A 27,776-nucleotide genomic window follows, 5' to 3' on the forward strand; every position below is an offset into this window, starting at 1 on the left:
TCAGTTACCTCTAGCCATTGACTTGCCCATTTGTGGAACAAGTCCTCTGGAAAAATGCAAAACAGAAGAGAAGCCCTTCCCTCAAGATGCTAATACTTTCAGAGGGAAACTAGAATTAATTACAACTAGAGGAAATTTTCTGGTGCCTTTCATCTACCCTACGTTCATTGTTTTCTTTTACTTTTAAGGGATAAGGAACAGAAAATAAAATAAATAACTGGCTATATTGAGTCTTGTTCTCTTCCTTTTCCCTCAGTTTTGAGTATTTGCAGAGAAATAACTGCAAAACGTTTTCCTTTATTCTACTAAGAATATTAAAAGGGAAATGATGTGGCCATGGTAGAAAAGATATTTTTCTTAAGAGAAAATTCTCTCAGAAATAGAAGAAATATAGCAGTCTCTTATTATGAGTTGACCCCGGAGCCAAGAAGTAGTAGGTTATTCCTTCCATCCATTCCATTCCTAATGCAATAGGTAAGAGACAGAAAGGTTACATCTGAAAATTTCCCTGACCTCTAAAGAAAGTTTTCGCTTCTTCCTATGTCTGATAGTAATTTTACTGGTTGTGTTTTTAGGACCTAACATCCTCCTCCACCAAAGGGGCAACAGTTTTCCCTTCTTGAACTTCATGAGAATCTTTTACAGAAATTTTACCTAGCTGTCAGTCTATTAACCCTCAAGTACTTAGTTTATTTCATGGGATTACTTTTAATGCCTTGGCCAGATCAAACTAGTGAGTTTGGGAGCCTGGATTTGATCCCAGGTTAGCTGGATTCCACAGCACACAACTTTAAAGCATTATTGTGCTCTTTAAAATGGTGTTTCAGTCTCCCTGCACGTAGTGAGTGATGAATCTCTGAATGGCTGATGAACTGTTCTGAACAGTATACATCGTGTGCTGTGTGTCACTGACCTGGTAAGGGTCTATGCGTGCTCCTCTGTATATTGATAAGATGAGGAAAATGATACTTTCTATCTGCCCTGAGGATGTTATGAGTATTAAACATCTCTGAAGAAAAGTTCTACAAGCATACCTTTATCATTTGATAACAAGAAAAGTCTGAATTGGTGAAAAGTCAGAATAAGTGATTACTTAAAATTTTAAAAAATCACATTCAAGAACATTCAGTAAAGAGAACAATGATATATTAAGTGGATCTATGTTTTTTTAAAAATTGAGTTTGTGATAATTCTTAGGAAATTTATATTTACATGAATTATAAGCAAGAAGGTGCTACCCAAGTGCATAAAAGCAGTTTGTTCTTTTAAGAAACTTGGTCATTCTCTCTGAGACCTCAAGCATATGATGATATTCCTTCACAAACCCTTTTATATAGCAGAGGAGTAACCTGAAGGTGAGGTACACATAAATGGTCATAGATTTCAGATATGAAAGATATAAATGATTTAGGGTTTACTCTGAGCGCCTCCTCAACGTGGTAGAACAGAGCAGTATTCTGAAGTTAGATGGTTCTGGTTTCTGATCACGTGACCATGAGCAGGTTACTAAGCATCTCCACCACCAGGAATTCTCATTTCTAAAATGGGGAGAATACCAGGTACACAGATCTCATAAAATTGTTGGGATATTGAATGAGATAATGCATGAAAAGTGCTATGAACAGTACTCGCAGCATAACAAAGGCCAACTGCTTCTATTATTAATGTTGTTGTTAACGCTATTAATAAGAAGTAATAAAGATGATGCTCTTTCCCTCCGAGAGGTTTAGGTAACAATTGAGTCTATATTTGTTAGCAACACAAGATGACCAATCCATGTATAGCATCCTACCCCCTCATTTCTGCTTCTTGTTTAAAGTAGGAGCAAAGAAATGACAGATTCAATCTAAAATATTCTTGGGTGGCTCAGCTAACCCTGGGATTAGGACTGCTGCCTCACAGGTCTGAAACAAGAGGATTTCAAGACCCTTGCATTTATTCCAGAGTATTCCAGATGTTTGTAGCTACCTTGAAACTCTGAACCAGCCAGTAGGAAGAAGGGGCCCCGGGGAACTGTTTGCTGTAGGAAGAAAGCTGGCTTTTGCGCTGACTTCTTTTCTGCTCACAGCAATGGCAACTCCACTTCATAATATCCTCTCTAGTCATGCATTCTGATCAAAGTAGTTATTTAAAGGTTGTTGCTAATAAGAGAGTAGATACCCCCGGTATTTCCCAGAACAGAGCTCGCATTCTGGGAATCTTGGGTCCACGTGACTTCCTGAGTAGGTGATTCACACTGAGCAAGGAGATAGGTTCGGCATGACACAGTCTGCAGATGCGAAGAAATCCCCGGACAGAGGATGAGGCTGCTGAGTGTCCCCTTTGCTGGCTGAAGCTCCCAGTGTATGCACAAAACACCCCATCCCAGGCCCCAGATGTGTGCAGGTTTCTAATTGCCAGCGCTTTACTAAGATTTGAAGGGTGAGAGAGTTGCAGAATCACGAGCACCGAGGGCGGTGTTAGGAAGGCAGCTTCCTGCACACTGTTGTAGGTGTTCGTGAGATTATCAATTGCTCCGGGAGAGACACAGGACTGGAGGGCTTAGGGAATGTGGTGGTCCCCCTCTTCGTGGTTTCTGCTCCCTGAGCTGGTGCTTTCCTAGAGAAATGTACCCTGTACTTCCATTTCTGCAGTGAAATTAACTCGAGCTTGGCAGGTAAGTCTTTCAGGTCACCTTTAAAAAAAAAAAACGGTGTGAGAGCTGTGGTGGGGTGTGCCGCACCCCGTTCGCTTACAGCAGGCACATTTTATCGGTGCAGAAGTGGTATTTGGAAGCTTAAATGTGGAGCAGAGCTTTGCATCAGCCAGATGAACTACGTGGCCCTGGGGGAAGAGGTAGGGGCACGAACAAAAGGAAGGGAAGGGGACTCGGGCATTTTCTTCCGTTTTGCTTGGAAATTTTATCTCCAGGCTGATGCCTAGCTCCAGGACAGGGTCTTTGGCATGAGATATAGCTGTGATGTTCCCTATTTTTCTCTCTCTTTTTTTTTTCTTTTGTGTTTTTTTCCTGCTTGTTTAGTTACCACTGCATGGGAGCAGGCAGACAGAAGCAGGGTTGCATGCTGTCAGTACAGGCTGAAGAAGTCAGTAAGCAGCCAGACAGGGAGTGAAATGGGAGGGGGCAGCTCTAGATTTCTTAGGTTATTTCTTGTGAGTTTTTCAGAACTCGTGTGATTCAGGCTTGTCAGATGCTATTTTGAGCTGGGCTGAGGCAAACACGTTCCCTTGGTGCACCAGATGTTGCCTGCAGCCTCCCAGTTTCCAGAGGCACCTGGGTTGACTTTCCTGGGGGCAAGGGAATGTCCAGGCAAGGGATATGCATGAGGGACTGGGAAATTACAATGGGGAAGGGAAATGTGCTATTGCTCTGGAGTTTAGTAGAAATCGTAATACGACTCTGGAGATAATTATTAGGATGGCAGTGATTGGCTTGAGGGAATGAGGAACTGTGCCTCGTTCAGTTCACTGTGTGGATCGGAGTGAATGCTTAGTAAATGCATGTTGATTGAATATTAGTACCAAAATGTGTACTTTTTGGGTGAGCTCAGGTTCATATGCTGGGTTATCCTTGAATGTCAAGGTGGAGTAATAAGAAAAGCTAATCCTAATTGGAGGGTAAATTATGAAGAAGAGATGAGTTCTGCTGAATAGTAGAGTAATATCCTCAAGTGGAAGCATTGGACAGGGAGACGCAAATACAGAGCTTGCCTATCTATCTGTCTGTCTGTCTATGTCTATTTTTCTATGTATCTATCTATCCATTCATTTCTCTCTCTCATTTATTAACCACCTGGTTCCAGGAGAATTTCAGGTAGCTTATAAGACAGACTTAATGCAGATTAGCATCATTAGAGATAAAAACGACAAAAGATAAGCCTTCATCCAGAGGTCGATCTTCTGTGGTTCTGCCGTGACATGGCCTACAGATGACTGAAATGTAAGAGTAACTGTAATTCTTGATTTAAGCATTTATTTCAACTTCATCTTCCACCAACCTCATTCCAGATACTGCAAACATGGAGGAAAGTAGACAGACGCTTGGCCCTCCTCTCAGCAAAAGGCAGGTAACAGTGGCACAGGTGATTGAGTCCTACATGGAGGGCTGGTTGCACATACGCCCTCGGGAGGTGATCAAGCAGGTAGTTGGGTGGTGCTTCTCCACTCTTTAACCCGGGCTGCTCTTTTCTAGCCACATGGTGCTTTGCTTACTTTTTCTCCCCATATTTGAAACTGAAACGGGAAAAGTATGGTCTGCGTTCCCATGGTCTCCCTGCTTAATATAATACTCTATTCTTTTCTCAGCTACTAAAATATTCTATTATCACTGACCACTTCCTCCTCTGCTCAGTGTTTTTGTCACTGGCTGCAGTTTACATAAAACGACACAGGCTTGTCAGCTTGAATTGCTTTGAGTGTGAGTGCTGTGGATGGGGAGGGGATTCCGGGTGCGCTGATGAATTCCCGCAGCTGCCAGGGCTGGGAGCCTGCCTGGGAGCCAAGTGGATTGTGGACAGATGCTTTACATGCTGGGTCGACTTGGCTCAGTTCATATTCCCAGGTTCCGACACGTTCATTCACTCGGCCTGCACAGAAATAGTGACTTAGCATCTGCTATGTGTAGGGCATAGAGTCCTTGTGCACTTGAGAGTCAACTGCAGGGGTCCCTTACCCCACGAAGTCTACTCTGTTGCCTATGTAGGAGATGCTGTTCCATTGTCTCATTTATTTATCTTGGGAGGGAAAAGAGTTTTTTCCCGTTTCATGAATGAGGGAACTGAGACATGTTTTAAGCACCTTGCCTAAGATCGCACAGCTAGTGAATAGATGAATCATAATTGAAACTCTGTTTACTTTGAAGTATGGGTTTGTTTCAACAACACCACACATTGTAAGGAAAGACACCTTCAGAAAAGACTCTTTTATAAGACACGTTAAGGGTTGAAAAGTTTGCTGAGGGAGGGCCCATAGAGGAGTAGAAATTAAGGTGGGCCTTGAGCAGATGCCAAAGAAGCTCAGTCCAAACTGGCTTAAACAAAAAGGAGGGTTTATTGGCTCACGTACCGGAGAAGACGTCACCAAGGTCTGGATTTCCTCCAGTGTGTTCTCGTCTTCTGTGTTGGCTTTATCCTCAGGATCTGCCCACTGACTTCTAGACTCTCCCACCCAGTAGCAGTAGCCCCCTTCCCTCCTGGCAGTGGGATGATTGCAGGAGTTGAAGGCCCCCAGACAGTTCCTGAGCTCACTTTCTCTCATTGGACCCAACTGTGGCCAGGGGGAGACAAATAAATGAAATGGGCCGTTCAGCACTTTCCCCCAGAGCGCATAAGTGAGACTAGCAGAGAGGCACATTCCCCAGAGGAAAGTGAGGGTGGGAGCAGGGGAGATGGGTGCTTGATGGCCTACCAGCATCCCCTAGCAGAGGACTTAGAGAGGCAAGGGGAGCAGAAATACTCACAGCAGGAGCAGTGGTGGTACCTAGGGGTGGGTGGGTCTGGGTCAGGAGTCAGGATACCAGTTCTGCAACTCTGCCTTTGCCAGCTATGACTTCTTACCAGTGCCATCTGACCCTTGAACCGCCGTGTTGCACTTGATAACTCCCTCTTGAACTCTAGTGGGCGGGGGATGGGGGGATGGGTCTTAGAATAATGAGGCATAAATAAGTATATCCAGTAGGGTGGGTCATATCAGTGTAAATGGGTGGTGGTCCTTCCCCTGGTTGCTCCTCAGATTCTCTATCTCTGCTCTGGGGCTGCACAAACCCTGCACCGTAAGGGTCCATTGATGTTGGTTCCTGGCCACGCCCTCCAGTGTAAGTTGGGTCTTCTAGGTCACCATCTGCTCAGGGCTAAAGCAGCCTGTAAGGAGACAGAGAGAGGGTCTCAGGGATTGGAAGCCTGTTGAATGGTCCTAGGAGGATGCAACACTTGTTGTTTCACCAACCCTCTTATCAACCAACGCCTAGGTTTGTTCAAGGGGCTTAGGCATCTGGGGGTCTATGCTGAAGTCTTGAGGAGGAAGCTCAGTGTTTGGTCCATCAAACCATAGAGCTCGTGTGTTTTTTTCTTTCTCAGAGAAGCTACATGGGTAATGGGAAAGAATGCTGTCCTAGGAGGAATCAGGAGACATAAGCTTGGTCTGTATCTACTGGTCCTCATTTGACTTTTTTTTTTTTTTTTTTTTTTACAAATTACTTTAATTTCTGAGCCTTATCTGTAAAGTGGGGGTGAGAGTTCCTTCCAGGTTTGTGAGGATCAAACAGGAAAGTAGGCAACAGCATGCCTGACTGCTAGTAAGCCCCCAACAGAGTTTTTCTTCTCTTCCTTCCTCAGATAGAATTATTTTACATTCAGGCTTTGTTATCCTAGTAGAGAAACCCAGGTGATGCTTTGGAAGGCCATTCCTGCCTGTGTTTGAGTCAAACTAGATTTAGCAGGTGCAAAGGGCTGCAGAAGTGACTTGACGGTTGATGGAATGACAGCCAGGATTCTGACGGGCATCAGGAGTCCTGAGTGTTGACTCTTTGAGTGCCACACTGCAGTCACCCTCTGAGCTTCCTCCACCCTTGCTTTGTTCCTTTGTAAATGATGCCACCCCACACCCAGTTACACTTGGGAATCATCCTTGCTTCCATGTCTTTGCCTCTTTTTTCTGCTGCTTAGCCTCTCTGTTCTGCCTTTACACATCCCATCAGTCAACGAAGTCCTATTGATTTTATAACCAAATCCCGCTTAAACCCACACCATCCTGTTCATCCCTAGTGTTCCAGTGCTGCCTCATTCCTCACTGAACTCTTACAATTGCTGCCTTGCCGTACATGGCATAAAGAGGACCCAACAAATGGTTTTTGAATGAATGAGGAATGAGATAATGAGATAGGTAAAATGTAGTGAAACATTTAGACCCTGAGTTCCTAAACTTCTCCTGTTTGTAAGATAGGCATCAGTCGGTATTTCTAGGGATATTTATGGGAAAGAACTAGGTCCTTCTGCCTCTAACCTACCATGTGTCTGAAGTCACGATTTCCCCCCATTTTATAGAGATGTTTAACAAGTACATATCAGCCGAGGTGCTTGTTTCCGCAGGGAAGACCATCCCCAAGTCTTCCCACGTCTTGGGGGAGATACCCTCCCCTACCCCTCTGAGCTCTCATTTCACCATCCGCATGTAGCTGGGCTCTGGGAAACTCAATCTAAGGCTGTGCAATGCTCGAAGTGCCCACTTGTCAGGGGGCAGAGGCAATTTACTTACCCAACTGAATTACCTGTTTATACTTCTGCTCTCCCAAGCATACATCAGAACAAGAAGACAATAGAAGAAATTGTTAACACTGTACGGGACTTGTGGTCCACACCAAGAGAAATTTAGCCCATGAGAAATGCTTTCTTTCTTTGGTGGGGAATCTCTTTCTCCATCAGAACCGCCTCCCTCCCCTCACTTGCCTTGCAACAGATTTTCTTTTACAGTATCTCTGCTCAAGGTTCTTTTCCTCTGAAAACAGAAACACAGCTGACTGCTCACAACTCTTTACTGAGTTAGGGACTGAAGAACAAGCCTGTTTTGTAGGTGCCTCCGAGGAGCTGACTTTAGGATGCTGCAAAAAAGACAAGTATCAGAAAATTCTCATGAGTGTGACAGTCCTCAAGGCAGGAAGAGTTCCTGGTGGGCCTCCCCTCTGCATGCTGGAGGAATGAAGAAACACGTTACACCATCGTCATAAGGCAGGTTGAGCATGGACATTTCTGGTGGAGCGGGACGGGGATTCCATCTCAGCCTGAGAGCTGTTCCCGAGTGGCTGTCCCAACCAACTTGTCTGTTTCTCAGCTATTAATAGAAACTATCACTTGGACTAGCATTCAAACATTTGGCACCTGGGTGGGAGAGGGCAGAGCCTAAGGGGGCAGAGGGCATTTGGGAATATTTGGGCTTGCTTCTTGATTTTCCCGAAGCCAGTTCTGGTCGTGAGGCTGAAGGGCCATGGGCAGTGAAGTGGCACACAGACGGAGGGAGACTGTTGGGCAGGTGGACCTCAGTCTACTATTCTGACTAGACATTGTGACTGAGCGACCTTTTTTTTTGACTTATGATGCTCTATCAGGCCTGTTTTGATTGTAAGTGACTGGGCCAACCCAAACTGCTTTAAGCCAAAAGGGAATTTTATGGAGTCCATAAAGAGAAAGTCTAGGACTTGTTCTGGATTGAGGTACAGCTTGACGCAGAGTCTCGTGTGACGGTGCCAGGTTTCATGTTCTCATCTTTCAGCTTCGTTCTGTTCTCCTCTTGCCTTACGCTCACAGGATTAACGTAGCAGCTCCAAATCTCACTCCGCTTAGCTTCTGTCTGGGGGTGGGGTGGGGTAACGTAAGAGCTCCTTTTCTGAATAATCGGAAAAAGAATCCTGGGCTTTTCTTTTATTGACCCTACTAAGTTGCCTGCTTCTTCCTGGAGCAGTCACTGTGCCCAGAAAAAGAAGTTATACTGATTATCTTAGGCCAGTTGGTATAAGGGTGGAATGAGAGAGGGTAACCAGTGAATCCTCAAGAAAATTCAGTTCACCCTGGACAGAGGTGATAACTTCTTCACTGGAAACTTCTCAGGTGATGACTTATATCTTAGGTCCTTCAGATGGTATTTTCTCTCCAGGGCTGGCAGCATCCAGGAGACCCACACCCTCTTATTCTCCTTCTTACCAATCAATATATGAAGTCTCAGCAGTTCCCAACGTGGCTCAGGGACATGGAGAATAAGAAGGAATGGCTCAAGAGACCATAATGCATAGATTGGCTGTTTCAGTGGCCCTGTAGTTCTTTCACTCCTGAGTCAGGGTTCTTATCTAGAGCAGAGGGACCCAGAACATCTTTGCTCCTACAGAGGGCGTTGGGTGGGTCACAGCATATGAGGAGATATGTGGGTGGGAGTGGCTGATGTCAGGAGGGCTGAGTTGGAACATTGGATTCAAGTCAAGAGAAAAGCCCTGAGGTTTCAGTTGCTGAAGAGAAACTTCCTGAATGGAAAGATGTGAATTTCTGGCAGCCTCTCTGTAAGGATGAAGAAAAAGAAACCAAACTCTGGAATGACTAAAACTCCATGGGGGGCTTCCCTGGTGGTGCAGTGGTTGAGAGTCTGCCTGCCGATGCAGGGGACACCGGTTCGTGCCCCGGTCCGGGAAGATCCCACATGCCGCGGAGCGGCTGGGCCCGTGAGCCATGGCCGCTGAGCCTGCGAGTCCAGGGCCTGTGCTCCGCAATGGGAGAGGCCACAACAGTGAGAGGCCCGCGTACCGCAAAACAAAAAAAAAAAAATCCACTGAACACAGACTTGAGGCGTATCCTATAGGGGCTACTAGGTGGGGAGGCAGGGCCTCGTGCGCTGAGTAGTACTGCTCAGTGATGTTCTTCCCTTGACCCTGGCAAAGGCAACTTGGTAGAGAACACTGACACTACTTACCTACGTGACTTTGGATAATTCACTTACTCTTATCAAGTCTAGCTTTCCTAATCTGTAAGTGGGGATAATAGAAATAGCTACTTCATCAAGAAATCGTAAAAACTGAATGAAGTAATGTTATGTAAAGCCTGGCACAAGCTCAGCCCGTGGTAGAAAACGTAATATCAGCTTCAGCTTGTTCCTCCCTGTCTGTAAACTCTAATTTAGATACTCAACAACTTGGAAGTTTTTCCCTCAACTCAATACATGACTTCATGACACTAAGCATGTCGATAATAAGTGACCAAAATTAACTTGTCGTTAATGTTTCTTTCTTTTTTTTGGATTTAGTATTTTTTGAGCAGTTGCACCAGACCACAGAAAAATGGAGGCTCAGTGGGCCCCGCCCTTCCTGCAGCACAGTCATTGGATCAGAGCCACTTGTGTTGAGGAGTCCCTGCTCTGCCCCTGACTAGCTATGTCATCTTTGGAAGTAAACTGAATCTCTCACCTCAGAATTTTGCTCAGTAAAATTAGGATAATGATACTTGCCGGCAAAGTTACTGTGAGGATTTGAGACAATTCATGTTAAAGCCTGGCCTTGTTACAATTCTTTACATCATTAGTGCCCATTCTGTGGGATTTTACGATTCAAAATGTTACTGTGTGGCAGTTGGTGGGAGGATATAGCCCAAGAGCACCCCATCTGGTATTGGGGGAGCCCCCTAAAATGGCCATCCATAGACATTTCTGTAAAATCCAAGTCCACCAGAGCAGTTGTTCCTAACGTTCCCCTGTCCAAGCATGGGGCCAGCTTGGCTGCCAGGTTGTTTTTTTCTAAGGGATGACCCTACTTTCATGCTTCTGTGATTTACTTATAGAACAGATTACCACATTGGGTGAGAGGTTGGATTTCATGGACCTCAAATGTCCTTTTCCAACTCCGAGATTCTGTGTGCCTATGATTTCACTTCCCTTTGGGAAATAACCCTTACAATTGCCAGTGGCATGGCCTTAAGCAAGTTCCTTAACCCCTCTATGCCTCAATTTCTTAATTTTAGAATGGGGCTAATTCTCATCCCCACACCCTAGGCCGGTTGTGAGATTTAAACAGAACATGTATGTACTTGCCGAGCACAGAGTGGCAGGACTTCAGTGCTGCTCACAGATGGCCAGTTCTCTCCTCCTGTGGGTTGTAGTAGGGTGACACTTCCTGGACCCCTTGCTGTAGGATGGGGCCACGTGACTAAGCCCAGCCAATGAGTAGTGGGTCGAAATGAGGTCTGTAACTTCTGGATCAGAGCATTTTATTGCCACTATGTGACTTTGGGCTCAGTCACCTTAACGTTTGGGATGGTGGCTCCTTAGCGTGCCTGACCTCCTGCCCTTGGCCGATGCAGTACGAGGGAGAATGACTTTTGGTGTATCGAGGGACTAAGATTTTGGAGGTGTTTTTCCTGCTGCATAACCTGGCCTCTAGGGCCCAAGACCATCGCTAGCATCACGGGCACTTGCTATGTGCCAGACACACGTTACTCCACACGTTATAACGATACCCTAGAAAGATGTATCATTATCATCCTCATATTCATATGGGGAAACTAAGGTCAGAAATGTGAAGTAACTTGCCCGAGGCCACCCTGCTAGTAAGCGGTAGAGTGAGGATTTCCACCCACATGGTCTAACTTCAGAGCTCGAGCTCTCAGTCACTATTCTGCAGACTCCATAGACCAAGCCTGGGGTTTCCTGGTACGATCAGCCAATATTAATTCTGCCCTCCCTTTCTCTTGAACTGCATCCCCTGTAGTTCCATTTGGAAATGATTTCCTCTGTTGGCGTTTACTCTTCAGAGTGGTGGGGAGGCTGAGAAGTCAGCAGGGTGGCCTGCTGTGGTTATCTAACTCTCACGTTGTCACAGGAAGTCTCTCATTTTCTTTGCTTGACCACTTTTTGGTTTTTAACCTGTTACTTAAACCAAAATCTTTGGTATGGAGACAAGAAACTTCTTAAGAATATGGAAGGCATTTTTCCCTATCTTTGCTTGAAGGCATTGAAGTGGTAATCTTGAGTCTTAGAAACAGAGACTGAGACGGGGGTTCTTGTGTACGTGATATGTTATTAATGAAGTGCTTTTGGGAGAAACCTGTAAAGAAATGAGGGAGGCGGGATAGGGCGGGGAAAGAAGCTAAGCAAAGATGTAGTATAGGTGAAGTCTAGCTTCAGCCTGACTCCATGAGGGAGTTACGGTGTATGATTTGTACTATAAAGAGCTTGTTCTGCATTGAGGCAAGGGGACTGAGCCTTCATTCCCCTGAGTAGGTTGGTCACTGGCCTTGGTTGTAACCTCCCAGGTATCTCCAGGTGAGGTGGTTCCCATTGGCTAAAGGCAATCCTCCAAGAAGGATGCAGGTGTGAGCTAGTTACAGCCAACACCTTCAGCATTTTGGAGATGGGGGCACCTGCCAGGTAAAGGGATCTGGAAGAGGTACCAAGAGCATCTACTACAGTTTGAGGTCAGTGACTCATCCTTTCCAGATTTGTGCTTTTTCAGGGAGTGATAGGGTCAGGCTAAGGGGAGGCAGCAAAGTGTGTAACACAGCAGTGGAACGTGATCCCAGTGGGGCCTTATTACATGCTTTTTGTTGACATCCAAGAGTTGTGTCTGTGACTGTGAGGGCAAGGTGGTCAAAGACCTCTGTCCTGACCTTTGGACCTGGAACTGATACATGTCGCCTGTTACTTGAGAAAGTTTTCTCTTTACTTTCTACCTTTTTAAATGGGCAAGGTGGCTGCGAAAAATGTTTTGGCAACACTTGGGATGTTTTCCTTCCGAGTGAAATAGGCAGCTTCAATCTGATAGGTCCAGAATCAGCAACTCAGACTAATAATATCAATACTAACACCAACACCGACACGATTTATTAAATGCCTGCTATGGGCCAGGGGCTTTAGTTGTATAACTGTTTTCTCTAATTCTCCCTATGACCCTCCAAGATAAGGAATAATAGGATCCTTTTTCTGGTCCAGACAATAAATATCAGGGAAGGTCAGCAATTTTTCCAAGGACACACTGTTAAAACAGTTTGCATGTAAGTAGTAAAGAAAATAAGTCACAGCATCAAAGAATGGCAGATTAAGGAGAAAATGATGAAAAACCACATACTCACCAAAGAGCAGAAAACATCGTACTGTACAATAGGGAAGTCTCACTGTTTTGATTAATATAAAAATCTTGCTGTGCTGAGTGTGGGGGAAGAGAGCAAGGCAAGGCTGACGTGCTGTAGATGGGATTCGGTTCCAGTGCGTCTGACTCTAAAGCTGAAACATCTTACTTTGCTATACTGTTTTAATAAACACGTGATTTTAAGATGTCTACCCACTTAGCTCTGAACCATGAATTCTAGTACAGAAGAGTGGTTAAACACTCAGACCTTGGAGGGAGACAGACTTGAGTACTGGCTCTGTGACTTGGGGGAAGTTACTTAACCTCCCTAAGCCTCAGTTTCCCATGTGTTCAATGGGGATAAGAATACTTAGCTTGTATAACTCATGTGGATTAAATGACATCATGTATGTAAAATGCCTATCATATAAAAAACACCTATTTTCTACCAGTTATTATAATGTATCCATGAGGAGCTTTCCGTCTAGTTGGGGAGGAAAAAACAGTTTCGGTCTCTATTGTTTAATAATAAACAACTACAGAAATTGATGGCTTGAAACAACAATGATTTATTACTTAGCATGGTTTTATGGGTTGACTGGGTGAACCACCCAGTCATGTTGCACATCGTGTCAGCCTGGTCTCTCATGTGGTTGCATTTAGCTGGGAGCTTAGCTGAGCTCCAAGAAGGGATGTTCAAGAAGGCCTCTGGTCCTCCCTCACATGCTTCTTATCATCAGTAGTCTAGCTCAAGCTTCTTACATGGCAGCTGGACTCCAAGAGCCCCCAGATGGAAGCACCCTGCCTTTTTAAACGTTAGGCCCAGAGTTAGCAGACTGTCACTTCTATAGATAAAGCAAATACATGGCCACTCCAGATTCAAGGGGGAGGGGAGTCAGACTCTGAGACTTATTGGGCAGAGAGGCACGTGTGTGTTGGAAGAGGAGGAATTGTTGGCAGCTGTATTAGTCAGGGTTCTCCAGAGAAATAGAACCAATAAGAATATATATATATATATTCTTATATATATATTATATATATATTATATAAATATCCATATATATATCCATATATATATATTTTATATATATCCATATATATATGTATATAATATATATATATATATCTCCATATATATATATGGAGATTTCTTGGCTCTTGTGGTTATACGAGCTGAGAAGTCCCACAATCTGCCGTCTACAAGCTGGAGAACCAGGAAAGCTGGTGGTGTAATTCAGTCTGAGCCTGAAGCCCTGAGAATTGGGGATGAGGTGGGGCAGGGCTGATGGTGTAAGTCCTGATCTGAGCCTGCAAGCCCTAGATGAAGGGCAGGAGACGATTGAGGTCTCAGCTCAAGCAGAGAGAGTGTGTTTGCCCTTTTTGTTGTATCTGGGCCCTCAGTGGATTGGATGAGGCCCACCCACAGTGGGTTTTCTTAACTCAGTCTACTGAATCAAATGTTAATCTCTTCTGGAAACACCGTCATAGACACACCCAGAAATGATGTTTCACCAGCTATCGGGGCATCCCTTAGCCCAGTTGACACATAAAATTAACTATCACAGCAGCCATATTTGAAGACTATCTCTTGTGGAAACATTCATTTTAGACCTTACTGTCTGACAGAGTGCTGCCTTTGAGCTACAGACATTTACCATGAAGGCTGATACCCTGTGGAGTGCGTTAGTTTTTTTAGAGATGACTTAACAGAGCTTCAGTTGGACCCTGCATGAAGGATGGGAAATTGCTATGGAAGGAAAAAGGAGAGGGTCTATCTGCTGTTCTGATTTTTCACCCATGTGAACCAGGACAAACTCTGTAAGTTGGGGAGGGAAGATGGGGACCCTGATTTTAACTGTCAAATTGATCTAGAATTGTCAGATGGAATAATTTAACCCTCAAATGAGGGTGATTTATCCCGTGTATTGTAATCAGATAGTCCTCTAATTTGTTCCTTATGAGCTCTGGTAAATCACTTTTAGTACATATTGAAAGTGACAATATTGTATTTTATCACCGAATTGCTATCTTACAGTAATGACTAATGCATGTCATCGGCTTTGGCTACAACACTGAATTACACTCACTTGAGGGCACATAGGTCCAGACGGGAGCTGTCACTTCTGTCTTTTCGTCCATGGCTGGGACCAAGAGGCTGGTAGGGAAACTGTACTGTTGCAACCTTTGCAGATGAGCTGCTTCAGAGATACCTGTGGTCTCGTGAAGCATGGAACTTCTCTTCAGTGCAGTTTGGGTCGATATGATCTAGGGTGGACCTAGTAATTCTATTAAATGAGTGATGAGTGCTTTGATGACTAAAGGTAAGGATCTTATTTACACAGAGAAATAAGGACTGGTCAGGAATCAGGCTCAGATGATCTCTGCCTGGTCTGACTCCTGCCCACGTGTCCAGCCTCTGCTTGCTCTGATCCCCACCTTGAACTTTCTGCTCTACCTGTACACACCGTACTCTGCTTCTCTGTACCATTGTTCATTTCCTTTTCTTTGCCTGGAATGTGCTCTCCCAGTTACCCCACCAATTCCCCTGGTCAGGGAGGGTGCACTGCAAACACCCCCTCCCGGGTGCCTCCCTCCTCTCATTGTTTCATTCGTCACACTGCATTATCATTACTTATTTATGCCTCTAGCTCTGCCACTAGACAGACTGTGAGCTCCTTGAAGCCAGGAACTCATTTTAATAATGTTGGTATCCCAACCAACCAGCACAGGACTGATTGGCCCAGATGCTGAATATGTTTCCCTTTAGCTAGGGGGTTTCCCGTTTTGACGTTACATATCTGGATGGGAATCAGTACGAGTATCTACTGCAAAGGTGAAATTTATATGGCTCTGGAACAAAAGCCTGGGCAAGGGCCCAGAGATAGATTAGTCTGGAAGGGCTTGGAGGCATTTGTGCATTTAGCATTAAGTGAGAAATTAAGCACATCTTCACACTGATGAATTTGAATCCAGCTCTATTTCTGGAGGCCTTCCTGTGTTAGAAATAAGATTGAATGATCATTTCATTCATGCCGGTGGATTGGGGTGTCAGATCTCACAGAGCTTCCCAAACCACTTGCCTGCAGTTCCCTGTTCCTCACCCTGCCCTTAGAAATGAGGGATCTGAGAGTAAGTTCCAGGGGTGGTAGGAGAAGGGAGAATGCATTCCCACGTTCCTAGCCCAAGTGCATACACTCCTTCCTTTGAGAGAAGTGGAAGAAAGGTCTCTGAGCCTCGGAACTGGATCTCCCCTTTCGAACTGTAATCTGTAGGCAGATGGGGCAAGAAACCCCACGCAGGTTCAGAGACAGATGTCAGTGTGTGCCTTACAAGGAAACAAGGCGAGTTCCTGAAGAAAGGTGGCAGGGGTCTTCAAAACGATGCCTTCTTCTGTATCTTTTATTCTAGGTGCATGCCTCATGAAAGTTATTCTGGTAGTGATGATAACAGTACTACTATTACTACTACTAATAAGGATTTATATATATTGAGAGTTTTCTACATGCTAGGCACCATGCCAGACTTTTTACTTGGCCTCCTTGATTTCAACTCGCAACTTCATGAGAAAGATTCATCTGATTTTCATGTTATGGATGAGGCACAGAGAGACAAAGATAACTTGCCCAAGGTTGCAAAGCTAATGAATGGAGGAGCTGGGATTTGCACCCAGGCAGTCTAACGGAGAACTATAGTCCTAACCTTGGCGCTATATTATTTTCCAAGTAATAATAACAAGGATAACAACAATAGTAAAAAGTGCAGCTAATGTTTATTGGGTGCTAACTCTGTGCTGGACCCTTGCCAGGCTCTTTACATGGAAAGCCTCATCTCCTCTCACCCCAGCCTTTGGAGAGGGTTATTATTATTGTCCTCATTTCAGAGGTGGAGTGACTGAGACTTAGAGACTCAGCACCATGTCTGAGGTCACACAGCTAGTTCACAGTGGATCTGGATTCATTCTCAGGCTCTGCATCTCCTGAGACCCCTGCCCCATTTTTTTTATCTTGGTTCAGGAGAAGTTTTCTTTCCATCAATCCAGATCTCCTTCTCAGCAGCCAGTTCTCATCTCCTTCCTGAAGATGAGACCCAAAGAGAATTAACCATCTTCTTCAAAGGCAAAGGCCATATGTCAGTGAAGAGTGTGGTGGATTCTGTCGGGGAGCGTGGGCTCCAAAAACAGTAGCGCTAAAGAACAACTAAGAGCACGTATCAGAGGGAACAGTTCTAGAGACTGGGTGAATGGGAACCTGTTTCATCCCACTGTATTTGAAGCCAGAACACCATGTCATGACACTGACCTGCACTAGGGGCTATATTGGTGACCAAGGAAAATTGACCCTCTGTAGGCTTTTAGTACCATTGGTAGTGAGGACTTTATATGTGTGTATGTTTATGTATTTGTATATACATGTATGTATATATGTACACACACATGCACACACACGAAGTCCTCACTACCAATGGTACCAATACACAGCTTTGGGGGGTAGGAGGAGTACCTGTTATGTGCAGAGCATTCAACTTACGCTTTTGGGCAGAGGCGATTTAGAAATAAAGATGGAGTGGTACCATTTGCCCTAAGCTGCCCTGGAAGTCTAAGCAGAGAAGTAAGGCAGATATGTATGTGGACAATGTTTTCATAGATTAGCTTGATTAGCAGATTGGCAAACTTTTTGAAATCATAAAGCCTACAAATATATCTTTAATCCCCAAACCTTTATGAAACAGTAAAGTTCTCATAATCTTTATACAGAAAAGGTAATAGAGCAAAGTTTGTATCTGTTTGCAGCTAGTGATTCATGGCTCTACCTGTGAGTGTCGGACTTTTGAAATATCATTACTAATAAAGTTCAGAGGATGTTATGGGAGGGATGCAGTGAAAGTTGTGTGTCCTTTGTCATGTCTTTAGCTGGGTCACACGAAACGAATGTGATCGTTTTCCACCTCCAGGTGAAGCACTTACTCTGCTCGCCTGCTGCTCGCTGTCTTCTGCTGCACTTGGGAACACATGTGCAGCTTCAGGGCGTCGCTGGCAATGGAACTGCTAGGAACTAGGTTAAGAATGGATATTCCTCCTTAAAAACTATGAATTTTGAGATCACACACAATAAGGTCCACCTCAATTTAAGGAATGTGCCGTGGATCCGGAAACTGGTCATTGTAACATCCTAGCCTGACTGGAAGAGTCTCAATGGCTTAAGTGCTGAGGGGCCCCAGGCCAAGGTTTCAGCTTTCATGTGATTTGGTGACCCTGACTTTGGTCCATTGCTGTAGACAGAACCTCTGGACCTTGACTCAGGACCTTCCAAATGGGTTCTCGAAAGTGGACCCTGGTGGAGAGTGGAGCCTCCAATAGAGAGCATCCTTTACCCCCAGGGCGCAAAGACTCACTGTGTATGGCTGATGATAAAAAGTGGAAAGGGGCTTCCCTGGTGGCACAGTGGTTGAGAGTCCGCCTGCCGATGCAGGGGACGCGGGTTCGTGCCCGGGTCCGGGAAGATCCCACATGCCGCGGAGCGGCTGGGCCCGTGAGCTATGGCTGCTGAGCCTGCGTGTCCGGAGCCTGTGCTCCGTGACAGGAGAGGCCACAACAGTGAGAGGCCCGCGTACCGCAAAAAAAAAAAAAAAAAAAAAAAAAAGTGGAAAGGAGAGCACAGCAGGGGGACCCAGCACTCCCACCTTCAGATGTTTTCCTTAGGAAATGTGATCACCTTTTAGATGCTGGAGAATTATTACTGCATCATTCAGAATAGTGACCAGTTAAAAATATCCTAATGGCCCATCAAGAAGGACATACATAGTTAAATTATGATATCTAATATTTGGAATGTTAGGAATATTTTTCAGCCATTAAAAACCATGTTCTTGAAGAGTATTTGAGAGCATGGATGTAGTTAGATGGATAAATATAGATACACATATATTTGGGTAAAAAATGCAGAAGATTTCTTTCCATAAAGTACGATCTTGGTTTTTTAAAGTATCTATATCCATCCCTAGAAAAAATTCTCTAAAGAAACATACAAACATTTTTCAGTGATTGTCTCTGTGTACCAGATGATTTTAATTTTCTTCTTTGAAACTATCTGGCCAAGTTATTTTCTACAATCACATATTACCTTTCCAACCATAAAACAGCAACAAATACCAGGTGTTTCTACTGTGGCATGTTCATCCCGTGCAAAATTGCAGTGGGAGCTAGACAGAGGGGCTTGGTGCTGAATGTTGGCTCATGGAGGGCAAGCCTTCGCTTCCAATTCCAGGGTAAGCAAGAGACCCGGCTTTCCTCATGGGTCTTTGAAAGCTGGGAGGAGTGACTCCGTGCTGTCTGAAAGTGAAGGTCTGTAGCCAGGGTGGTTACTCTGCCCCCACTCCTCCCTTTTCCCCGGCGTTACCTCTTTTCATACTTCAGGGCTTGGCTCAGTTGGTGCTTTCCCAGGTAATCTTCCCTGGAATAGGGGTCCAGGTTCCCCTTTTGAATGTCCTTGTAGCACTTTAGAACTATCATCGTTGCAATTTTATATCCATTATTGAGGTTATTAGAGGAATGTGAGGTCCCTCCTCTGAATTATGTGTTTTGTCAATTTTTTTTTTTTTTTTTTTTTTTGCGGTACATGGGCCTCTCACCATTGTGGCCTCTCCCGTTGCGGAGCACAGGCTCCGGATGCCCAGGCTCAGTGGCCATGGCTGATGGGCCCAGCCACTACGCGGCATGTGGGATCTTCCCGGACCGGGGCACGAACCCGTGTCCCCTGCATCGGCAGGCAGACTCTCAACCACTGTGCCACCAGGGAAGCCCATGTTTTGTCATTTTTGATTATCCCTCATTACTAGCATATAAGAGTCTCCCACAAATGTTTGTTAAATGAATAAATACACTCTTCCATGCAAAGGTTTGAATCAACTGGTGGGAAGACAGATCTGATACTTTGAGGTAGACTGGAGGGATGGTAGTGTTAATTGAGAGAAAGCTTCCTAGCAGAGTCACTACTCCATTTCTTTTTTTTCTGGGCAAGAGTATGATTCAACACACCAGAGAGCTAAGGCTTTGCATTCTAATGTGGGTCAGTCAATCGAGAAGTCAATCAACATCTATTCACCCAGTGCAGACCACGTGCCCAGCACAGTGCTAGAGGCACTAAGGCCTTTGGGAAGCAGCTTTGCCTCTTTCCTTCAGTTCGTGAAATGGGGTTATTAAGACTTGCAGAATCCAGGAGACAGGAAGGGCCGGGGGTAGGAGTGACTGATCAATGATTGCAATGACTGGAAAAGGACCATGAAAAGCCAGTGGCATCTGAGCTCCAGCATTTTCACTATGGGGTCCAGTGAAACCCAGAGTTAATCTTCCCCAAGAAAGATGTGCATGGGGAAATGCCCCTGATGATTATTGCAAAGGTGTCATCTTAAAAACAAACAAAAATCATAAGGTGCCTACCTGAACTTGGAAGCATGAAATAAAAAGCAAGTTGTTCCCATTTGAATAATTGTGGAGTTAATGGCTCTGAATTGTGTTGGTTTAGCAGGTTTCTGCCTTTCAGGGGTGGGATGGGGGGAAGTTTGGTCTAGCTTAATTAATTAGCCTTTCCCTGCTGAAATGTGACAAAACAGCTACCCTGAAATGTTGCTCTCTAAAAATGAAAAAGGAGAATTCCTCCTCAATCACCTTTATATGGAAACCAAGGACAGGAAGAGAAATAAGACATGGGCTGTTAGGATAATATGATGTGGGCAATGGATACATTTAGACAGCAAAGTCCACTGCTTACTTTCAGTCTCTAGCCTAATTGTTCTTCCCCTCCTGGAATCTATGAGGGAACTTCACATTTAGGGGCGGGGAGGACAAATGGCTATGCTCATAGCCTATTAGGGACAGTTTATAACACCCGCCCTCCCACCGCTTCCGCCCCACTCCACACACACACTCACACATTGTTTGGGAAGTTTGAGCTGAGCTGTCTTTGGAATGACAGGGCCTCATCCATGTAGCATTTGTAATAAGCTGGTCCTTGGGTGGGCTAGAGTTTGTCCACATAGTGGAGGTAAGGAGTTGGAGGAAGGGAAGGAGAAGCTTGTTAATTAAGACTAAAGGCCAGCAAACTGTTTGCAAGCCTAGCAAGCTAGTTCCAGCTGATTCTTATTTCCTAGAGCAAACATTTATAGGTTTGCCAAGACCTCTTGCTAGCTCCCTGCCTCCATGCAGTCATTTTCTGTGCTAGACAATAATAAGTCTGCATTTATTCTTAAATGTCCTTTAATGCCCACTTCATTAGAGCAGTCCAGTTAGAGCCCGTTAGCAAGGTTTTACTGCATTATTTTTTGGAGAAAAAGGGATATTCGCATTGAGAGGAAGGCTTTCTGCTTAAGGAAATATTTTCCCCTGAGGGTCATGAATACACGAACAAGCATATGCAAAAACCTAAGGCTAGGGTTCTGTGCATCCTAAGTAAATTCCAGGAAAGGTGAGTAATGGTGTAGGCTCAAGAGAGAAACGCATCCCTTGGGGGTTCTTGAACAGAACTAAAGGCCCCTCTTTGGGTGAGGGGGTCGTGTGCTGCACTGTTGCTTTCTTCTCCCACGTTGTATCTCCTGCATTTATCTCCTGCTTCTGCCACTTCCTAGATCTTCGATTTGGCCAAGCTACCATCCAGCTGTTTTGCTACGACATTGTCATTGCATCGGTCCTGCATGGGACACTCAAGGAAAGTCTATTTGGGTGTCTTCTTTCCTTGTCAGTCTTCATGTCTGTCCCTTCTGAATTTGAGGCCCGTGTCTACCCTTGGGCCCTGGGCCTTTTCCCTTAACATCTCCAGTGTGAAAGCTCTTCCGCAGTGGGTCTCTGTGCTCCTCTCTTCATCCTCCTGGGTCCCAAAGGGAGTCAGGTGCCTGGACAGACTGTCAGAACAAAGTTCCCACTGTCCTCCAACTGTGGGTTTTGATCATTTCTTTCAGTAACCAGTTTAGTGTAATTATTTATGGAAGAACTTCATAGCGCAAAAGGAAATGTCCTATAAAGCATTGATCAAGGAATCAGTCTTTGCAATCTGAGACATCCCCAGAGCAAAGGCAAAGTATCTGTGCTAATGATTCAGGTATTACCTTTGGGGAGAAACAGGATGAGATATCTAGGGTTGGTGGGGTTTGAATCACTGTGGTTGACGCAATCGATGAGCCTAGAATCTGTGGGAGGTCCAAAGTCTTGTGCCGTCTCAGTCCTCCCAGTGACACAGTGTGGTGCTCACTGCTGTTATCATCACTATACAGTGGGGAAACTGAGGCACAGAGAAATAAACTGCCTTACCCAAAGTTTCTAAAGTAGAAAGTGGAGTAGAGTCTTCATTTGGAAAGAGGCAGTCTAACGCCATAGCTGCATTCTTAACGTTCTGGAATCTGGTCACGTACAAGCGGGTCCCTTGATTGGTCCCTGTCTCATACTCCTGGCTTATCCGATCCTTTCCAGCTTCCTAGAGCTGGATGTACTGATTGGCCTGAACAGAAGATTCAGAAGTTTATCAGGAGTCTCATTGTGTTGATTTGGTGAGACTGGAAGAAGATGTCTTTAGCAAATAAACCCAGTATCCAATGCACCTAGAATGGGCCAGCCTGCTTCCACCACTTCCTAGATCTCTGACTTAGCCAAGCTCCTTACTTTTTGAAAGTCTCAGCTGTCTCATTTATAGGATAATAGTAGCCTCTACTTCATACTGGGCTGCAAGAACTAAAGAGAAGAGGGAGTGCATGGAAGGTACTTGGTAAACAGTTAAGAGTTTTAGAACTGTTTATAAATTCTAGCCAAGGCCCTTTGGCTCCTATGGCCCAGAAATCACGGTAACCCTGGGACGATGTTTCCTAAACTCTAGTATCCGTAGGGATGACCTGGGGGGAGGTGTTAAAAGTGCAGTGTCCCACATTTCACCCCAAGTGATTCAGGTTGGACCAGGTGATGCTGATGCAAAGGTCCAGGGACCATCACAGAGAAACACTGGCTCAGAAGCCAAGGAACCCCCGTTCCACCCCTTGACTAGATCCTCCACATTCCTTCAGTCTCTTCTGACCCCGAAAGCAAGTGTTAGAAACATTCTCAGCAGAATGTCTACTAAAGGCTTTATACGGCCAACAAGTAATAGTTTCATGATTGCGGAAGCAGCCCTCAGAATAGTACATTTTCTCCCCCTCCCCCATTTCCCATGTTGGATCCAGGCCCCCCTCCCCCCAACCAGCTTCTATTTGCACCATAGTCTGTGGCATTTTTGAACTTCAGGGCTCCTGTCTGGCTTGTTATTCTCTTAGCTGAGGAATTGTAGCACCTAATTAATAGGAAATTAGCTGTGAATGCAACATTTGGCCCGTAGTCAGGGCCCAAGAAGTTATAAATATACACCACGTGAGTGGCCTGGGCACCTGGTTCCTGGCAGCTCCAGAAGTGCCGCTTTCCGTGTTGATCCAGGAAGTGAAATCATAGGTCACAGGCAGCTGGGAGTTGGGGTCGCTTGCCCTGAGGGCCAAGAGGGGAGCATCCTGGGGAGCACGAGGGCCTGTCTGCCTCATCTGGCTTCCCAAACATATACTTTCCTCAAGTTAAATGTCTCTTCAAAGGCCAGGCTGGAGAGGAAGCAGAAAGGAAATTGGAGCAGGGGCTGGAGAGGACTTGGAGGAGGGCTCTGAGATCCCTTATAGGGTGTCGCAAACACTGGTCCCCCAGAGACACTGTAGGTCTGCTGTTGTTCCAGGCACATCCATTTGGCTTCTTCGAGAAGCAGGGACCTCGTGCATTGAGGGCCATGCCACTGCCACTCACAGGTGCTGACCATGAAGCTGAGGTCCAGAGAGGTTAAGTATCTTGTCTAAACAGCTAGGAGCAGAGCTGGGATTTGAACCACAATTTTCTAATCCCCAAGTCCCATGCTTTCTGCAGGACCTCAGAGCTGCCTAAATGCTTCAGGAGGAGAAAATGATTTTTAAAAGCACCAGTGAGGAAAAAGGATAGAGGGGGAGAGGGAGAAGCAGAAGGGTCAGGGGCAAGGTGGGGTGCCTCCAGGGGTCTTGCAGGGAGGCAGAAGGGCCTCCACAAAGGAGGAAGCATTGCCCAGAAATCAGAGCTGCAGCTTTTCTCTGGATTCACCTGATTTAAATGATCTCACTTTTCTTTTTCTCAACTTCCCCTGCGGGGCAATAGAAATTGAGCACCCTGTCTTTTCCCTCATGAGAGTTAAAAATCTGCTGATGAAAGGACCTGTTCAAATTCTAAGTCTGTTTGTTAACGAGCCAAACCAGGGTGGGAAGAGAATGCTGGGTTCCTTGGCAAAGCAGGTAGGACCAGCCGGGGAAGACGGGCTGACCACGTTAGGAAACAGAAAGCCCAGAGTAAGTGCAATATTTTGCCAGCTGTATTTAAGAGGCCGATCGAAGGCTCTTTAACACAGGCTTCTACCTGAGAGTGATATAATGAATCCAGCATTTATGTATCTCTGGAAGGAGGCTTCTGAAAGAGGAGAAAAATATAAAAGAAATTGCATGTTTGGGAATGCAATGGGACATTGGGAAATAACTCATTGACGATGTCACAGAGCACAAGATAGATGGGGAGGCCACATGTTGCCGAGGCTGAGGGAGGACAGAGTCTTCCCCGGAAGGAAAGTGTGGCTCCAGCCTTGCTCAGGGAAGGGAGTTATAAATCAGAGTCCAGACCGAGAACACAGGTGTCACTGCTACCCTGAAAGAAAGATAATATAGCTTCCTCTTCCCGCTTCTTCCCACTAGCCAGAGGCATTTCCTGACCCTCCACTGAGGAAGGGATCCATCCCATCTGGTTTCTTACCCTCTGGAGGGTGTTACCAGTTCATTACCATCCCAGCCAGTGCTTTGGCACAAAATGGCTTTGGAGTCCGAAAGAGTTGAGTTCAAACATCACATCCTCCACTTAGTAGTTCCTTACTTTTGTAGGCCCTCAGTTTCTTATTGTGTTAAAAGTATGGGGTAATATCTCTTTGAGAGGGTTTTTAAGAGGATTAAATGAGATAACAGTCAAAACAACCCCACACAGTTGAGCTTTAAGAACAATTATTGCCATTATCCTCACGTAAATAAGAGAATCAAGAATAACACTTGGTACTTGCTGGTCACTCAGTAATGTTTCTGTTCTCTTTTTCAAGGTCATATCAGCAATAATACCGTTAGGAAAAGATGTTCACTGTTTTGTCTCCCTCATCAATTTGTACCCTCCCCCAAACAGTCCTAAGCCACAGCCTGGGCCAAAGCCAACCCCAAGCCTCTGCCCGGATCTATCCGCAGTCCTAACTCGGATCCCAGCCCTAGACCCATCCTAACCCTATACCGAACCGTAACCCTTACTCTATTCCCAGCCCTATTTCAACTGTATTAGTCAGGGTTCTCCAGAGGAAGAGGACCAGCAGGATGCACAAAAGAGAGATAGACGCTCGTTTTAAGGAGTTGACTGGTGCTCTCATGGAGGCTGGCAAGGCCCAAGATCTGCAGGCTGAGCTGGGGACCCAGGAGAGCCAATGGTGTGGTTCTGGTCTGAAGGCTCGCAGGACTGATACCCAGGGAAAGCTGATGTTTCAGTTAGAGTCTGAAGACAGGAAAAGAGCTGATGTCCTAGTTCTGTGACCATCAGACAGGAAGGATTCTCTCTTATTTGGGGGAGGGTCGGCCTTTTGGTTCTATTCAGGCCTTCAGCTGACTGGGTGAGGTCCACCCACGTTAGGGAGGGCAGTTTGCTTTACTCAGTCCACTGTTTTAAGTGTTAATCTCATCCAAAAATCACCCTCACAGAAATACCCAGGATAATGTTTGAGCAAATGTCTTGATACCATATGACTCAGTCAAGTTGACACATAAAATTAACCGTTATACTACCATTATCCCTAATCCTGTCCCCAACCCTCTCTCTAAGCCAAGGCCAAACCTAACTCCACCCTAATCATACTGTTAAATATTGCTCTGCGTTGTTAATGCCTCAGTTTTCTAAGATAGGCTACATCCTATCTTAGCCACCACAACTTGCTGATCAGTGTGATTATTTCACACCATAACGTGATAATTTATCTCTGGAGTATGGAAGGGAAAGGGAAAGGACATGGGAAAATAGATTCTTGCTCAGATGGCAACCCAATATGATCAGCATCTGCGTTCGGCATGAGGAACTGCTCGGACACGAAGAGCGATTTCCATTTGTTGGCGCCAACTCCTGACCCGTTCTCTTAGCTAAACCCTATTTTAATAGGGTCTGTGTGAGGTTGGGATGGCCAGGGACAGAGGCATGGGCACTACCCCTAAAGATGTCTTATTGCAAAGAATATAGGTTTATAGACCACTGTGAGATGAACAGTAGATTGTGTTATCACTCAAACAGGTCACTTAGGTTTCTGCCAGATTCTTCTCTCAGATTGATCCTATATGATGAGAAAGAAAGCTTCCTGGTTTCTAGAAAGATTCCTGTAGCATCAGAATCTTAGAACTGAAATGAACGGTGATCTAGCCCAGTGGTTCTAAACTTTAAAATCTCTGATGCCTGGGTCTCATCCTGTACCGATTGGTCCATCTCTGGGGACAAGCCCTGGGTACTGGTATTTTTAGAAGTATGCTGTAGCGTACTATTGCCAAGTGGCTCCACCAGTCTAGCCAAAGCCTTTGTTTTACAAATGGAAAAGGTGAGGCTCAAAGATGTCAAGTAACTTTAAAAAAATCAGATACCTAGAGGCAAAGCCAACACCCAAAGTCTCAGGACTCCTAGTCCAGTGCTCTTGTCAGAACACCATACCTTCACTCATCTTATTTCCTCAGATCTATAGCCAGAGAACAGTAGGATCATCTAGGACCCATCTTAGGATCCTCATGGAAGTGGTACTCCCACTCAGCGATTTGCAATTCTTCCTGCCACACCAGAGTAAAGGCTTTCATTCCTCTGCACTGGATAGCTCTTGTTCAGAGAGGTAGGGGCACTGTGGTGGAAACAATGCTTTACTAAACCATTTGGAACAATAAAGAAATAAATCCTACTCCACCAACCTTGACCAGACAGCCAAAGGTTGTACTCACTTGGCACTGACCTTGTAAAGATGGATTGCAACTTTGGGGAGTTGATTTTATTGTTGTTGTTTTCCTTCTGGGCATTTAGAGTTTATGTCCACTGAGGAGAATTCTGGGAATTGTAGGTTCCATGTTATTAGCATCTGCTTCATTCCCCTGCCTTTGTGTTCAATTTCATTCTTTTCTGATTTTTAAAAAGTTTTCGGGGCTTCCCTGGTGGTGCAGTGGTTGGAGTCCGCCTGCCGATGCAGGGGACACGGGTTCGTGCCCCGGTCCGGGAAGATCCCACATGCCGCGGAGCAGCTGGGCCCGTGAGCCATGGCCACTGAGCCTGCGCGTCCAGAGCCTGTGCTTCGCAATGGGAGAGGCCGCAACAATGAGAGGCCCACGTACCGCAAAAAAAAAAAAAAAAAAAGGAGATCGCTGGTAGCTGTGGTGAGAGCAGCTTCAGTGGGGTGGAGATGGGGCGGAGAGTGTGGAGATTGCTACACTCAAGAAGCAGCTGTGACCGAGAGGAAGGCAAATGGTGAGAAGAGAAGAAAACAGGGTTGAATAAAAGAGACCTGGACTTGTTTGTTTGATATCTGGAAATAACGGACAGAGAGGAAGCAGTGGCAAGCTAAAGCCTCCAGCTATTTCTGGTTGTCCACATGCCCCCTTCTGTGGGAACTTGACTTATTACCCCACATTGTAGAACTGCACATATTATTAAATGGCCTTTGCAAATAGAGATGTGTGCAATCTGGCTGAGTTATAGTTACTTTGGAGACCGATGTTTGCTTACTTGTGGCCTGGTAAATCTCAGCCTTAATATCACAGGAATGCATTTCTATTTGGTCTCCACCTTCCTGATTCTTTTAAAATTTTATGTGATTTTTTTTTTGGAAGGAAAGTTTTGATAGAACTTGGTAATAGCACTGCTGCTGTTGATTGAGAATCCACTGTATGACAGGCCTTGTGAGAAGTGTGCACGTACATTATTCCTCATCCCCCTTCTACAAGGTAGACTGTTGCCTCCATTTCACATGTGGGGAAACTGACTCTCCGAAGGGCTTCAGGGCTGTGGCCAAGGTTAGAGAACTAGTGAGTAGTGAAGTTCCGTCTCCCACAGCACTCTGGCCTCATCACTGTACTCACAACAAAC

General features: G+C 45.3%; 1 protein-coding gene across 18 annotated transcripts in view; it reads left to right on the forward strand.

Annotated features, from left to right (window-relative positions):
- NRXN3 (neurexin 3) overlaps positions 1–27,776 on the forward strand; it is a 1,686,346-nt gene that overhangs the window by 220,701 nt on the left and 1,437,869 nt on the right. Inside the window, exon 1 of one of the 18 annotated variants that reach the window (XM_027120206.1) lies at positions 2,509–2,656. The exons of the other annotated variants lie outside the window; for them this stretch is intronic. The gene's annotated coding sequence lies outside the window, so the exon portion shown is untranslated. Of the gene's footprint in view, positions 1–2,508; positions 2,657–27,776 lie in introns of those variants that run through there. 18 annotated transcript variants of the gene reach the window in all.

This window comes from Aethalodelphis obliquidens, unplaced genomic scaffold, assembly GCF_003676395.1.
Source record: "Aethalodelphis obliquidens isolate GAN/ISIS:26980383/991018 unplaced genomic scaffold, ASM367639v1 scaffold21, whole genome shotgun sequence".
NCBI classification, from domain to species: Eukaryota; Metazoa; Chordata; class Mammalia; order Artiodactyla; family Delphinidae; genus Aethalodelphis; species Aethalodelphis obliquidens.